A 15,035-nucleotide genomic window follows, 5' to 3' on the forward strand; every position below is an offset into this window, starting at 1 on the left:
TACATTTTTTTAATGTTTTCAAATGTTCTATTTTCTAAGCGGTTTCTCATTAGTTTTATGCCGACTGTATGAAAATTGCAGCATTGAACTACACACTTAACATGTATGAAATATGCTTCAAATGTTAACAGGTTTCCTGCAAAACATACTGAAACATTCAGCAACATCTCAATATTCTAGATACCTAGAAAAATAACAACTAAAAATGAATTTCAGCGAGGAAGAGAACCAGTCTTAGTGCCAACTATGGCCACATTGAGACCAGACATTTATTGCAGTGTGATACCGCTTTGAACAGTCATGGCCTCTCCCAAATAATTCTGGAAGTTGTATTTTGTAACTGGGGTGAGAGCTGTTAAGAGACCTACAGAGCTGCGATTCCCAGAGTTCCTTGCAAAGAGAGATTGTTTATTAAACCCCTCTAGGACTTGAACTCTGTGAGGGGAATAGGGGTCTCCTAACAGCTCCAAGACGACGCAGGTGGCACTGTGGTCTAAACCACAGAGCCTAGGACTTGCCGATTGGAAGGTCGGTGGTTCGAATCCCCGCAACGGGGTGAGCTCCCGTTGCTCGGTCCCTGCTCCTGCCAACCTAGCAGTTCGAAAGCACGTCAAAGTGCAAGTAGATAAATAGGTACCGCTCCGGCAGGAAGGTAAACAGCATTTCCGTGCGCTGCTCTATTTCGCCAGAAACGGCTTAGTCATGCTGGCCACATGACCCAGAAGCTGTACGCCAGCTCCCTCGGCCAATAAAGCGAGATGAGCGCCGCAACTCCAGAGTCGTCCGCAACTGGACCTAATGGTCAGGGGTCCCTTTACCTTTAACAGCTCTATGCACACTTAAACTACAGCTCCCAGAATTCTTTGGGGAAACCCACGACTGTTTAAAGAGCTTTAAATGCATGGTATGATTGTGGCCTATGTTAAGCACATAAGTTTGACATGGCACAATTCTTTTTTACTTTTAAAATGGAAGCCTGAGGGAGGACAATTGGGATTAGGACTCTAGGGCTCGGGGCCATTATCTTCTCCTGTGTGGTAGTCCCAACAAATAATCACACACACACCCTCTGCAACCCTGAAGTTACTTTGTCTAGAAGGGAACACTACTGGTGCCACTGGCAGCATCACTCCCACGGGGCAGGGGAATCTATTAGGATGGGAGTTTTCAAGCCAATCCTGATTCCCCCCACAGCCCCTTTTCTAAAAATTAAAAATATTCATACAGTAACCTATCTGTTTAAGGTAAGATTCAGTTTGGACCAAAGATGGGGAATAAATGACTAGGTAGCAACAGTTCTAAAGAAAATTTAAGAAATCTAGTAGGCACCAACTAATTGTTGATGTGCAAAAGTTCAAAGACATTTTAGATTACATTCAAAGAAGTACTGTTCCGAAGATTCAGCAAAAAGCACTGTTCAACTCAACAGCTATCAAGCCTCATTGTGAGTACAGTGGTACCTTGGTTTATGAACTTAATCCATTCTGGAAGTCCGTTCTTAAACCAAAGCGTTCTTAAACCAAGGCGTGCATTTCCATAGCAGCGGGGGACTCAATTTATGAATGGAACACACTCAACAGGAAGCGAAACATGTTCTTATTCCAAGGCAAAATTCACAAACCAAAACACCTTCCAGGTTTGCAGCGTTCTTAATCCAAGTAGTTCATAAACTGAGCTGTTCTTAAACCAAGGTACCACTGTACTGTGTTCACTTTCAAGTGCTACATTTAAAATGATAGGCAGCTGGAAAACACTAATAGAAAAGCTACTCATATGGGTTTAGCTTCAATCCACTCAAGGAAAAGTTGAATGAATGAAGTCTGCTGATCCAGTTGGGGGGGGGGGAGAGAATTCTGTCAGCTCAAAAATATTTAAGAAGATGAAATGAGGGAGAAATAAAGAGGTAATAATAATTTATTCCATTCAGTAAAAGACAAACTACCCTTTAAAAAGGTAAAGGTAAAGGTACCCCTGCCCGTACGGGCCAGTCTTGACAGACTCTAGGGTTGTGCGCTCATCTCACTCTAGAGGCTGGGAGCCAGCGCTGTCCGCAGACACTTCCGGGTCACGTGGCCAGCGTGACGAAGCTGCTCTGGCGAGCCAGAGCCGCACACGGAAACGCCGTTTACCTTCCCGCTGGTAAGCGGTCCCTATTTATCTACTTGCACCCGGGGGTGCTTTCGAACTGCTAGGTTGGCAGGCGCTGGGACCGAGCAACAGGAGCGCACCCCGTCGTGGGGATTCGAACTGCCGACCACGCGATCGGCAAGTCCTAGGCTCTGTGGTTTAACCCACATTTTGAATTTTATTCCTCAAGGGCAACTAAAAATAGAATCATAGAATTCGAAGGGACCATGAGAATCATCTAGTCCAAACCCCTGCAATGCATAAACACAAACCATGACCCTGAGATTAAGAGTCTCATGCTCTACGGATTGAGCTATCCCAGCAGTCAAGGAACCATGGATTCTCTTTCAGAAATTATCCAAAAGTCTTGTTTGGAATGCTTTTGTATTGGATAACCTGGCTTAGAGCAGAGAATATGACTGAGAGATTTATTCGTTTCGCTCCAGCTCTTTGGGCAATATCTAACAGTAGTCATACTCGGAGTAGATCTACTGATTTCAGCGCTGGATATCACCCTCTAATCCTAGGATTAAGAAAGCAAAATGGAGAGAATGTGTGAACAAAGCAAAACAACTTGGAAAAGAGCGGTTACAAATATGTAGCCATTCCTTCAGTCATATAGATCAGGGATGCACAAAAGGTAGATCTGAATCTACTGGTGATTAGCAGTAGATCAGAAAGGTTTTCTGAGCCACCAATTGTTTAACCATGGCAGCAACAAAATGGCCTTTCCCGTTAAATTAAGAATGCTGAAATAAAGAAGGCAACCAGGAATGGACTTGTCTGAGGTAGACTGTGAGCTCAGTTCTGGTACCCAAAACAAATTCCTGATCTCAGCAGCTGCTCATTGGCATGCTGTTCTTTAATTTATTTTGTGCCTCGGCCCAGTTGATGGCTCTTGAGGGTTTAACACCACACAAAGCAGGCCCTGGAAGTCTGCCCTCCCCTAATCTAAGAACTGCTGTTCAAAGATGGATTTCTAACCTAATAAAAGTATGAGCATACGGAGACCCCATTGGATCAGATCAAGGGCCCAGCTAGTCGAGCATTCTGTTCTCACAGCAGCCAATCAGAAGCTTGTGGGAAGACTATAAGCAGGTCCTGTTTAAAAGCATTTCCCCCACTAGTGATACCCAGAAACTGGCATTTAGCACCATAATGCCTCCAAAAGCCAAGACAGAATATAGCCATCGTAGCTAGAAGTGTCTGGTAGGCTCATCCTCTTTTAAAGCCATCCAGGTTGGTGGACCTAAGTTCATGTTATGGGAATGAATTCCATACTTTTGCTATGTACTGTGTGAAGAAATACTTTGCCTCATCCGAATCTTACAGAATTAAGCTTTATTGGATGGCCTCAGGTTCTAGTTTTATGAAAAAGGGAGAAAATACATCTCCCTATCCACTTTCTTCACAGCATGCATAATCTTACACCTCAACCATGTTATTTGCCTTTTTCTATTAGAAAACAACCCAAATGTTTTAAATTTTACTCCCAAGAAAGTTGTTCCACTGCAAATTAGGTTGCCCTTTTCTGAACTCTGCCCAACTTTCCAATGTCCTTTTGAGATGAGACATTCCCAAGAGTGGTCTTAACATAGATTTTTTTATCGCAGCATTATTATATTGGCAGGTCTATTTTCAATCGCTTTCCTAATGATCCCTAACATGGAATTCACCTTTTTCACAGCTGTTCCAACTACATTGAGCTATCCACTATGACCCCAAGGTCCTGTTTCTGGTCAGTCACCCCCAGTTCAGACCCCACAAGTGTATATGTGAAGTGAGGATCTTCACCACACACACACACACACACACACACACAGTGTGCAACGCTTTACACTTGTTTACACTGAATCTCATTTGTCATTTTACTGCCCATTCACCTCCTCACAATCTCTTTTTTTCCCCAACAACCCTGAACAATTTGGGGGGATCATAAAACCTGGCAAATTTATTGCTCATCCCTAACTCTAGATCATTACTGATCATATCATCTAAACACCCCCAGAGCAACACTTAACTACTGTAGAACAAGTAATACCTATAACTTGCTCCTTAGTCCCAGTATACATATATACTGGAAACCTACAAAGGCATTTTATTTACCTAGTAGTAACATGCATATAATAAACCAGTTTTCAGTCTCAAGGTCAAGGTAGAACAATCTAACAGTAGGAGAACCAAGAAAGAAAGACTGGTAACATAAGTTTTCAGAGATAGGTTGAAAAGGTTTTAGGATGCATTTAAAAAATAAAAAAGAAGAAAGCATTGAGATATCTTAAAGAGTAGGGGAGAAATTCACACTTCCTGAAACAACTCAAACTGCAGCTATCATTCAAGAGGACACCAAAAGAAGTCAAAGTCTTATGTACCCTATCAGTGGTTGAACTCAAGTTGTTACTTTACAAGCTACTACCTTCTGCAATGATTATTTGAATCCATTAAATACTGAACTAAAACATGTTATATGGTTTAATATACAGTGTGACTGCTTTTAAGAGTCCAAATAGAGAATGAGATAAATGAATATATATTGTAGATTATGAATACTCTACAAATTGTACTATTTGCGATACGTCACCTTGCCAACAAAGGTCCGTATAGTTAAAACCATGGTTTTCCCGGTAGTGATGTACGGAAGTGAGAGCTGGACCATAAAGAAGGCTGATCGCCGAAGAATTGATGCTTTTGAATTATGGTGCTGGAGGAGACTCTTGAGAGTCCCATGGACTGCAAGAAGATCAAACACATCCATTCTTAAGGAAATCAGCCCTGAGTGCTCACTGGAAGGACAGATCGTGAAGCTGAGGCTCCAGTACTTTGGCCACCTCATGAGAAGAGAAGACTCCCTGGAGAAGACACTGATGTTGGGAAAGATGGAGGGCACAAGGAGAAGGGGGCGACAGAGGACGAGATGGTTGGATAGTGTTTTCGAGGTTACCAGCATGAGTTTGACCAAACTGCGGGAGGTAGTGGAGGACAGAGGTGCCTGGCGTGCTCTGGTCCATGGGGTCACGAAGAGTCGGACACGACTAAACGACTAAACAACAATAGGAATATCAGTGAATAGCAGAAAATAGTTTGAAAGTGGTTGATTGTTATACAAAATGCTGATGGAAGCTATTTTTTCAGCATAATCTGAGACTACAAAGCCATATATATTATAAGTATAAGTTATATATTATAACTGAGGGTTTTGCAGCATGCTCCGAGTTGAGATGGGTCCTCTTAGGAGACAGGTTGTGCCATTTATCCCAGCACTGGCTGGCAGGAAGCAAAACCCTGAGAATGAAGTGTCACAGAACACATATGGTTGCTCACCCATAATGCTCTTTAGAAGAGCAACCCACTACAAGAAGCTGCCTGCATGTCTGGCACAGGGGACAGCCAAAAAGTTATCAGGAGGGCTATAGCATGCCACTTAGCTGGTGTCCTGAATAATTCCTGAATAACAAATCTAGTGTAGATTTTTAATTCACATACAGTTCAATTGTACAACTGGATACCCAGATGAGTTTAATGGTTTGTTGTTGTTGTTTAGTCGTTTAGTCGTGTCCGACTCTTCGTGACCCCATGGACCAGAGCACGCCAGGCATTTCTGTCTTCCACTGCCCCCCGCAGTTTGGTCAAACTCATGCTGGTAGCTTTGAGAACACTATCCAACCATCTCGTCCTCTGTCGTCCCCTTCTCCTTGTGCCCTCCATCTTTCCCAACATCAGGGTCTTGTTTAATGGTACTTGCTCCCAAATAAGCAACCACAAGGAAAAAGCCTAAATCTCTGAACAGTAGCATTGACTATGGTAGATTATTTGCAGGTTATCTGCAAATATTAGGTCTACTTTATACAAATGTCCTGCTCATGGGCTTCCCATAGACATCTGGTTGGCCACTGTGAAGGTAGGACTAAGGCTCTTGATTTGTTGCTCTCATCATTCTCAAGAATAAATCAACCATGCTGGCTAGGGTTGATAGCAGCTGGAGTCTATTATCATCTGGAGGGTCTCTGGTCTGATCAGCAACATTGATTCTTATGTTCCTAATCAGCAAGCTCCCTTAAATTAGAAACAGGTTGATTGGGATCCTGTGCATATTGACTCTGAAGAAAACCCCACTGATTTAACAGGGTTTATTCCAATGTATCGCTGCATAGGTATCAGAAGACACAAGGAAACCTGGTTTGTAGAAGTACAACTCCTGCCCCAAACACCACAGCGAGCACTGAAAACACTCAGTGGACATGAAATACTGACAGACATAAACTTGAGTAGCAGCATTCTACACAGCAACGTTTTGCTGCAGATTCACTTTTTTAATGTAAAGTCATCGTTCTGGCCTTTTGTACAGTAATTATATGACTTTTAATAAAATTCAGATACAAAAATATATGTACATTTTCTAGTACAAACCAAACTCTGCATATGAAGTTGTGGGTTTGGCTTTTGCTTCTGACAATAAGGTCTACCTAGTTTTATTGCTGCATGGCATATTGTAGTGGAATTAGGATTTCCAGCAGGCTGTTAAAAAATAATGACTGATAACCATGCCTGGACCTGTTTTGCAGCTTCTGTTTATACATGAGACCACAAATCAAACAGGAAATGGCCACAGAAAGCTCCCAACAGCATTAATAATAATAATAATAATAATAATTTTTATTTATACCCCGCCCTCCCCAGCCAAGGCCGGGCTCAGAGCAGCTTACAAGCAATAATAAAAACAAGTTAAATGATTACAACTTAAAAACAAAATTAACAATACAACATTAAAATATTGAAACATTAAAATATTAAAATGTAGCCTCATCACAGGAGGAGAAGGAAAAGAAAAAAGAAAGAGGGGGAGGGAATCAAATTGGCTCCAAGCCAAAGGCCAGGCGGAACAACTCTGTCTTACAGGCCCTGCGGAAAGAAATCAGATCCCACAGGGCCCTGGTCTCATGAGGCAGAGCGTTCCACCAGACCGGAGCCAGAGTTGAAAAGGCCCTGGCTCTGGTTGAAGCCAATCTAACTTCCTTAGGGCCCGGGACCACTAGGGTGTTGCTATTTATGGACCTTGAGGCTCTCCATGGGGCATACCGGGAGAGGCGGTCCTGTAGGTACGAGGGTCCTAGGCCATGAAGGGCTTTAAAGGTCAAAAGCAGCACCTTAAATCTGACCCTGTACTCCACCGGGAGCCAGTGCAGCTTGAAAAGCACTGGGTGAATATGCTCCCATGGCAGAGACCCCGTGAGGAGCCTCGCTGCAGCATTCTGCACCCGCTGGAGTTTCTGGGTCAGCTTCAAGGGCAGCCCCGCGTAGAGCGAATTACAGTAGTCAAGCCTGGAGATGACCGTCGCATGGATCACTGTGGCCAGGTCGGGGCGGGAAAGGTAAGTAGTAAGTAAGTAGTAAGTACTTTACCTAAAAATATATATATTAAACATTAAACAGGCAAACGTTCCTATTCTCCACTCTGGAGAGGGGGAAAAACAAGTTACAAGAAGAACACATAAACAACCTCCAGAAAGAAAACATTCCTATTCTTGCAGGCTTTGGCTAATTAAAACTTTTGTTTGTTCCTATGAACATTGAACATTGTTTGTTCCTATGGTATGTATGTTTTGTTTTTATATTGTAAACCACCCTTTGTTCCTTGGATGAAGGGCAGTATAGAAATTTAATAAATTAATTAATAAATACTATTTAGATAAACAAATAGGAAATATCTGACAGTGTCAATGTTTTCTTGGAAGCAGATGTTTCTTTGGATCACAAGCCTGGCTGCTACAAAATTATTCTTCATTTGAATTAACTACAAAAAGTGGCAACACATGTATGCTGGCTTAATACGACACTGAAATGTCATAAAAGTTTGAGACATTTTTCCATGCGGAAAAACTAATTTGCCCTTCACCTCCCAAGAGCTTTGGGTTGCATCCTGCCTCTGCCTCTCTGGTTTAGCTTCTCTAGTACGCAGACCAAAAACTGTAACTGGAGCAAACCCACAGGGCATTTTGTATAGTCCTTGTTATTCCTCTTAAGCAATTGATTATGCATAGTTAACCCAAACAGAATGTTTAAGAAGTAAAAGAAGAAGGAAAAAAAACTTTAAAAAAACCCTGTGTATATTGAGTTCATAATTATATCATCTCATTATAGACTTCCTGATCTTAGCTACCCTTTTTAATTAAAACTATTTTTTTAATAGCAAGAAAATGCCAGAGGAAAATTTGCAGCTAGTGTTTTGGTGGTTCAGCTAGATATGAGGTAGCAGTTGCTTGGAGTCGCAAACAATTTGCATGGTTCACCTAAAACTCTTTAAAATCTCATCTATTTAATTCTCACCTCGCCTCTCCACTTGGAATCAGCACAATCACAACCATAATAACCCTAGTGGTGCAGCAATAAAACTGCTAGCATGTTTGCAAAGCTAAGCAGCATTTGGCATGGTTTCAAATTGGATGGGGGACTGTGTGTTGAAATTCCTGCATTGCAGGGGGTTGGTCTACATGACCCTTGGGGTCCCTTCCAACTCTACAATTCTATGATTCATGTTTACTTGGAAATACCACAATTTAATGGGCTTCAAGCCCAGGTGAGTATGCTTAGAATTTAAGGGTATTCAATTTTGGCTAGATAATGGTCCACAACTCCAACAGAATCGGGGGGAAATTAGAAAGTTAAAACTTCAAAATAAGCATTTAGCAAATTATCAAGATCATGATTTATTTATTTTTAAATACACCTCATACATATCACACCCAGAAGTTTCTTACATGCTTAACAGTTTCTGCAATAAGATCTGAAAATAAGGACTTATCCACAAGGAAAAGGTGATGGTGACTCATTTTTTGTAAGGTGCTGTTTATGGTTCTGTAACACATTCAGCTAAAACAATCTAAAGAGAAGGGGCACTGATATTTAAGGAACAGATACAGAAAAATAAAGAAGAAAATAACATGTTGGAAAGAAGCATTCCAACTTCCAAAAAGGTATATCCTGAAGCAATATGGAATAGATGAAGAAGCGACTGCTTTTACTAAAAGCATTTATCATTAGATAAGATCCACACGTTTTTAGAGTTGGCAAAGGTAGAAATAAGCAGAGGTTAGCCTGTCACAATCATGCTCATTTTCTTACTGAAGCACCTTAAAAATGGATGAGGAAAATAATGCTAATTATGGAGCTCTTGAGTAAAATTGAGATCTATTGGTAAGTCAAACACTTGGGTGCAGAAAACAATTCAAAAAAGTTTGTGATAAGAACAATGTTGTGAAGCACAAGTTAAATCTAAGGAGAAGGACACTGACAAACTGGAACGTGTCCAGAGGAGGGCAACCAAAATGGTCAAAGGCCTGGAAACGATGCCTTATGAGGAACAGCTAAGGGAGCTGGGCATGTTTAGCCTGGAGAAGAGGAGGTTAAGGGGCCGGGTTCAGAAAGTGGTGGGGGGGGGATGAGTGTTCAGACCCCTGGGCCCTCACTTGTGGGGTGCCTCAGGGTTCGGTCCTCTCCCCCATGCTTTTCAACATCTACATGAAGCCGCTGGGAGAGATCATCAGGGGATTTGGGCTGGGTGTTCATCAGTATGCAGATGATACCCAGCTCTACCTCTCTTTTAAATCAGAACCAGTGAAGGCAGTGAAGGTCCTGTGTGAGTGCCTGGAGGCGGTTGGAGGTTGGATGGCGGCTAACAGATTGAGGTTGAATCCTGACAAGACAGAAGTACTGTTTTTGGGGGACAGGACGCGGGCAGGTGTGGAGGATTCCCTGGTCCTGAATGGGGTAACTGTGCCCCTGAAGGACCAGGTGCGCAGCCTGGGAGTCATTCTGGACTCACAGCTGTCCATGGAGGCACAGGTCAAATCTGTGTCCAGGGCAGCTGTTTACCAGCTCCATCTGGTACGTAGGCTGAGACCCTATCTGCCTGCAGACTGTCTCACCAGAGTGGTACATGCTCTGGTTATCTCCCGCTTGGACTACTGCAATGCACTCTACGTGGGGCTACCTTTGAAGGTGACTCGGAAACTACAACTAATCCAGAATGCGGCAGCTAGACTGGTGACTGGGGGCGGCCGCCGAGACCATATAACACCGGTCTTGAAGGACCTACATTGGCTCCCAGTACGTTTCCGAGCACAATTCAAAGTGTTGGTGCTGACCTTTAAAGCCCTAAACGGCCTCGGTCCAGTATACCTGAAGGAGCGTCTCCACCCCCATCATTCTGCCCGGACGCTGAGGTCCAGTGCCGAGGGCCTTCTGGCGGTTCCCTCATTGCGAGAAGCAAAGCTACAGGGAACCAGGCAGAGGGCCTTCTCGGTAGTGGCGCCCGCCCTGTGGAACGCCCTTCCAGCAGATGTCAAAGCGATAAACAACTACCTGACATTCAGAAGACATCTTAAGGCAGCCCTGTTCAGGGAAGTTTTTAACGTGTGATATTTTACTGTATTTGTGGTTTTTATGGAAGCCGCCCAGAGTGGCTGGGGAGGCCCAGCCAGATGGGCGGGGTATAAATAATAAATTATTATTATTATTATTATTATTATTATTATTATTATTATTATTATTATATGATAGCCATGTTCAAATATATAAAAGGATGTCATATAGAGGAGGGAGAAAGGTTGTTTTCTGCTGCTCCAGAGAAGCAGACACGGAGCAATGGATCCAAACTACAAGAAAGAAGATTCCACCTAAACATTAGGAAGAACTTCCTGACAGTAAGAGCTGTTCGACAGTGGAATTTGCTGCCAAGGAGTGTGGTGGAGTCTCCTTCTTTGGAGGTCTTTAAGCAGAGGCTTGACAACCATATGTCAGGAGTGCTCTGATGGTGTTTCCTGCTTGGCAGGGGGTTGGACTCGATGGCCCTTGTGGTCTATTCCAACTCTATGATTCTATGATTCTATGACTATGCTGAGAATGAATAGGTACAGAGCACAATGCCATATGGATAAGGCTGCTCATGTGAACGAATTGTGGCTTCTTTCAGAATAAAATTCAGGTGATGCATGCAGGGAAAAGAGACAGAACGCAATGCTTGCATTAACATTGGTTGGCCTAGCCCCTATGTGTTCTCATTTCTCCTTCAAGCAGAATGAAGACCCAAGAGAAATTATTATTGGTTTCCAAGACTATGGCTGCATTCCTAAACAAACTTACTTAGGAGTAACACAATGAAAAAAGTAGGGTTTACTTATGGGGACATAGGCTGTCACGTTCATGTCATATAATAAAACAGGGTGGTCCAACCTCACATGGCCTTTTTTTGGTAGCCCCAGACATGGCAGGGAACAGGAAATAGTGGTTCCTGGGATGGTGGTGGCATTGGGAAGGAGGCATCAAGGCTCTGACAGGTCCAGAGTCCTCTCACCTCTTTCCCAAAGGCTACTTAGCACTTTTCCAGCTTTAGAAAGGAGGTAGGAGAGCTCTAGGATCCTTTCAGAACCCTCACTTCTCTTTCCCAGTGTCACCACCATCCCAGGAACCACTTCCTGTTCCCTGCCCTTCAAACTGGAACAGTACCTAATAGACATAACCAAGATAGAAGACAAAGCATTGATCTCAAGGACTGGATCCACATTACAGCCTCTTGCATTTGCAAGCTGGTGCAAAAGCTAATGCATTTGCAAGCTGGTGCAAAAGTCCAATGTATGGAATACCACACTTTAAGTCACTTGTTTATAATGCAGCTCCATGCAACATGGCACTGAGGTGCATTTAAAAAAAAAATGTTTGATTTACTGTTTGTTTTTCTTTGTATAGTTTCACTGTTTCACTGCTTGCTCCCCTGAGCTACTTTAAGAGGAAGGGTTGGGAAAGCAATTGAATGCACAAATAAATAAAAATAATAGTGGGAGGATCTACCCTTAACATGCAAGTTCCAGAATATACACAATGTAAACCAAAGCAGCCAACGTGGTGCCCTTCTAAGATCCATCAGTCCCAGCCAGCATAGCTAATGCTAAGGAGTTACAGGAAACATACTCCAAAACACATGGAAACCATCCAATTGGCTACCCCTGATCTAAACCACAATTAAACAGTAAAGCTAAAGCAGCATAAAACAAAATTCAGACATAAACTAGCAGCAGTGACAGAAATTCACTACATCAGTGGTCATAAGTAGCTTCCACTGTTGGAAACTGAATACTACACTAAGTAGAGTCTTGGTCTGATCCAACAGGGTTCTTGTGGGTTTTTGGGAAAGGCTGCGAACATGGGGCTATACAAATTTATAATCGTGTCTGAACTTTGATAGCTCATTTACACATATAATTCACCACCCAAATGATTAACGTGTGCATGCATGAACCATTCTTTCAATAGTGAAGAGTAACAAGCACAGAATAAAGCATTTAAATGTCTGTAAGAGCTAAAAAAAGTAACTAGATCAGCATCCAAGGTTATCTCCAGATGGAGAAACATATGTACCGGTAATAGGTAGTGAGGTTCTAGGAGAACTTGGGAGAGTTTAATTCCTTGTTGCTGATGAAATACGTTTTGATAATGATAATTAGCTTTACCTAAGAACATATCAAGGAATACAGAGCTGTTTTGTGAATTTTCCATGATTCCTGGGCTCTGAGGAGTCAACGTGCTTCTGTATTGTTGTGGGTGTCCTTCTCCCCAGCCATGTCTTCCTTCGATCTTCCTCCCTCTTTCCATGTATTTTCTCTCTCACTGTTCTGTAACCATGTGAATTCTTCCTGAACTTACTACCTTGCCTGAATACTTAACTGACAAACCACCCTTTTGTTCACTGGACATATTGTGACATCAGAAGGTGCTGGGGGCAGTTATTGAAGATGTAGGCCCCCACATGAAGGCTTTTTGCATATGTATTAAAGCTACCCTAAGGTTATTGATTTCTGTATGAATTGGAGCATTGTATTAATATTGGTGAGTCTAGCTCTATATCATTTCTCTGTCATTGTTCGGCTACATCCTTATGGAAGGTCTCTTTAAAAGTTATTTTATGGATTCAGCAAGCTCCACTGATGTCAAAGGCAATGATACCTTTAACATAGGGTGTCTTGCCTGTTTCCTACCTTTGATCAGAAGAGAGTAAGAGGAATTCTGGAACTCAGCATGCAAGGGGAAGTTCATATAAGAGAAGTAAAATTCCTAAAACATATTTATTTTGGGGAGGGGGTATCTCTGGATTTGTTCCAGTAATGAATAGTAGTAGTAGTAATAATAACAACAACAACAACAACAACAACAACAACAACAACAACAACAACAACTTTATTTATACCCCGCCCTCCCCAGCCAAGGCCAGGCTCAGGGTGGCTAACAAGCAATAATAAAAACAAGTTGAATGAATACAACTTAAAAACAAAATTAAAACACATTAAAATATTAAAATGTAGCCTCATCGCAGGAGGAGAAAGGAAAAGAAAAAAAGAAAGAGGGGGAGGGAATCAAATTGGCTCCAAGCCAAAGGCCAGGCGGAACAACTTTGTCTTATAGACCCTGCGGAAAGAAATCAGATCCTGCAGGGCCCTGGTCTCATGAGGCTGAGCGTCCCACCAGGCTGGAGCCAGTGTTGAGAAGGCCCTGGCTCTGGTTGAGGCTAATCTAACTTCCTTAGGGCTCGGGACCACTAGGGTGTTGCTATTTATGGACCTTGAGGCTCTCCGTGGGGCATAACGGGAGAGGCGGTCCCGTAGGTACGAGGGTCCGAGGCCGTGATAATAAAAATAAAATAGGCAATATAGATTTCACAGTTGTGAAGAGCAACAATATTCTAATTCCAAGACACAGAGCAGCTAGGATTGAGAAATTGATCTGCCCTATCAAGCTGCTTAAGCTGACGTTTTCTCTCTCTATGGAGATGAGCAGCTTCTGTATTTCCATTAAATCTAGGCTGGCCTACCCTTCACTTCTCCCTCTATGTTTTTCACAGTGACTTCTCTCTCTCTCTCTGCCAATCATTTATCATTAGTTCTGGGAGATGTCTGTATTTTAGGATGTGTGATATATGGCATCTTGCTATGTGTAACATGTAGTAAGGAATACTGACCTTTTCTACCTCATAAATAGTGGGAACTGAAACCAAAAGTTGCAGTACAGTCATACCTTGGGTTACAGACGCTTCAGGTTGTGCGTTTTCGGGTTGCGCACCGAACCGAACCCGGAAGTACCGGAACAGGTTACTTTCAGGTTTTGGTGCTTGCGCATGTGCAAAAACACTAAATCACGCTTTGCGCATGTGCAGAAGTGCTGAATCGCTACCCGTGCATGCACAGACACGGCGCTGCAGGTTGCGAACGCTGCGGGTTGCGAACGTGCCTCCTGCACAGATCACGTTCACAACTTGAGCGTTCACTGTATATTCCTTCTAAAATAACTTATTTTCCCATGTATAAGACGTCCCCATGTATAAGACGCCCCCTATTTTGGGGGACTCTAAATTAAGAAAACACCCCTCAGCACTACCCGTGTATAAGACAAGCCCCAATTTTAAACCTAATTTTTTGGTTAAAAAAAACCCTAGTCTTATACACGGAAAAATACAGTAAGTTCGCTTGTTTAGGGTTCCATAAGAAGAGCCCTGCTCGATCAGAACAAAGGCCCATCTTAGCCCATCCTGTTCTCACAGTGGCCAGCTAGTTGCCTATACGATTCCCACAAGCAAGGTCTGGGTGCAACAGCGCTTTCCCCACTTGCAATTCCAGCAACTGGTATTCAGAGGCACACTATCTCCAACAGAAGAAGCAGAACTCAGCCATTGTGGTTTGTAGTGTCAAGAATGCAAACCAGAACCAGAGGAGGAAGGCAAAGTGACAAAGGCAATGGCACCAGTTTTCAAATGTGCTTTTTTAATTTCATCTATTCACAAATTCTCAATCATACAACATGTCCACACACACACTGCAGGGATACAGCTACCAAAGATGGTTGCTCTATCTTAACTAGATGGCCAG

General features: G+C 42.7%; 1 protein-coding gene across 7 annotated transcripts in view; it reads right to left on the minus strand.

Moving 5' to 3' along the window:
* SRPK2 (SRSF protein kinase 2) overlaps positions 1 to 15,035 on the minus strand; it is an 88,242-nt gene that overhangs the window by 55,929 nt on the left and 17,278 nt on the right. The window lies entirely within an intron of this gene.

This window comes from Podarcis muralis, chromosome 10 (assembly GCF_964188315.1).
Source record: "Podarcis muralis chromosome 10, rPodMur119.hap1.1, whole genome shotgun sequence".
NCBI classification, from domain to species: domain Eukaryota; kingdom Metazoa; phylum Chordata; class Lepidosauria; order Squamata; family Lacertidae; genus Podarcis; species Podarcis muralis.